Source organism: Triticum aestivum, chromosome 5B (genome assembly GCF_018294505.1).
Source record: "Triticum aestivum cultivar Chinese Spring chromosome 5B, IWGSC CS RefSeq v2.1, whole genome shotgun sequence".
In the NCBI taxonomy this organism is placed as follows: domain Eukaryota; kingdom Viridiplantae; phylum Streptophyta; class Magnoliopsida; order Poales; family Poaceae; genus Triticum; species Triticum aestivum.
The window spans coordinates 516774248-516776317 of NC_057807.1; the positions used below are offsets into that span (position 1 = coordinate 516774248).

Consider the following 2070-nt stretch of genomic DNA (forward strand, 5'->3'; position numbering starts at 1 on the left):
ATAGTTCGTTGATTTAGAATTTTCGTGTTAGTCTTACCCGGAAGACGTGGGGTCGGAGGGTAATTTTTCGTCGTCTTCCGTAAAGTGCTTCTGCCTAGCTCCTTTCTTAATTAGTGTAATTACATGTGTCCAGCTAAAGTGTAGAGACGGAAGATTAGACATGGACAGTTAGACAGAGCGCAACTGCAAGTATGCAAGGGATAGGAAAAAGAAAGTTGGTGGCTTCCGAAGCAGCTCCGGCCGCCGGCGGTGTTGCACTTTCTTCTTTGGGTTTGGTTTTCTCACTGATTTCTTCTTCGCCGTCACCACCCTGGCCATGTTCAACAAAGGCAACGACCAATTAGCTGTTGTTGAGATCGAATGCAGCATGCATGTGCCGATGTGCGTACCTTGGCTGCTGCCTCCGACTGTTCGCTCTTCGTGGATGACTGAGCATCGCTTCCTTCAGCTTCGTCCGTCGTGGAGGATTTGTTGCCTGTCGACGATGCAGGCGCGGACGCCTTGGCGCTGTTCGAGCCATTCGCCTCTGTAGGCGCCGCAGCCTCCAAGGCATGAGCTGTGGCGGCCATAGGCGGTGCCGTTTTGACCTGCATTACACACGGGCGTGCGTCAGTATAACTTGCATTGTGCGTGTGAAAACCAGCGTATGTGTGCTCGTCATCACGTGCTCACCGGATCTTTCATGATGCCAATGTCATACATCGGCGTGAAGTCTGGCTGGAACATCCCGAAATTGCGCTCGGCGACGGGCCCGGGCTTGAGGTCCTCGTTGAAGAGCGCAAATATGTACGTCTCGAACTTCCGCTTTGGCATGAGCAATGTGCCTGACCCGGAGGTAACCGCACCGATGAGATATTTGTTGTACTCCGCCGCCTCGGCCGGGCTCACGCCGATCTGCCCGTCCATCGCCTTAGTCGGCCACCCGGTCTCCCCCACCAGGATCTCCACGTCCTCAAACCCAAGTTTCTTCATTGCAGAGTACACCGAGTCAAGCTGTGCCTCAAGCATGCTCGTGTATGTGATGCCCGTACCCGTGTCTAGCACGCCAGGGTTCGGCCGCGCCAGCGCGTACGGTAGCGTGTCACCGTTGTACCCAAAGTACGGGTACGTGTTCACGATGAGTGGGGACTTGGTCTTCCGGAGAAATTGGAGCATCGGCGTGAAGATGGCAACATCCCAGACATCGCGAAACCGAGCCGCGGACGGCGGCTGGGCGTCAACCAGGATGCCGAGTGAGCTTGGCGTGGAAACACGAATTTTGCCGTAGCCAGCCGTGACGAGCGCGGCCTTGAGTGTCTGCATAGCGGGGACGAGGTTGCCGATGAGATTCTTGTCGGCCGTGTCCATGATCTCGTTGCCCACGGCGATGAGAGAGATATCTGTGGCGGGGTAGTATGGCGCGATATTGGTAGCGACCCATGCATCGGCGCCGTTCTGGGTGGCCAGGCCAGGGATGTCGCCATTGCTTGTTGTGACCATTACCGAGATGCCCGTGCCAGCGAAGGCCCGGATAATGTCCGGCTTGATGTCAAACAGCTTTACACGGTCAATGTTTGTGCGGGTCACGAGGAACGCCGCAACCTTAGCCGGCGATGGAAGGTTGTCACCCTTGGTGCCGTAGTTGACACCGATCGCCATGCTGAACGGTGCTATGACGAGGAATATGCATATGACCACCTCGGCACGGAGCATGAAACCATGCCTTGGCGGCGGCCCCATGGTGAGCCGGTGTGCCACTGGAGGATGGCCGGCCGGACACAAGCCAAGTAGGTGATGACGAGAGGTGCCCATATGAACTTTGGGCTATTATTTGAGGACCCTCCAATTATAGCTAGCTATACTAGGAAGGTATGCATAAGCACGGAGTCCATATCTTCAAACGCATGTGTGGGCTCCGGCCATCCAATCACTATTGCAAAGGCCGATAGGGACGGCCAGCATCACGAGCGCGGTAGGCAGCACATATAGATGTTGCCCCCAGAAATGGAATCTTATGCGAGCGCAGCGGCTCCCACTCGGGCTAGGTCACATGTCAAGAAGGCCCTCTCCTCCCTCCTTGGATTATAACTA

The 2070-nt window shown here is 55.7% G+C and overlaps 1 pseudogene; it reads right to left on the reverse strand.

Moving 5' to 3' along the window:
* Positions 1–1719, reverse strand: part of LOC123116694 (glucan endo-1,3-beta-glucosidase-like) — a 7086-nt pseudogene extending 5367 nt beyond the window's left edge.
* Between the last annotated feature and the right edge of the window lie 351 nt (positions 1720–2070).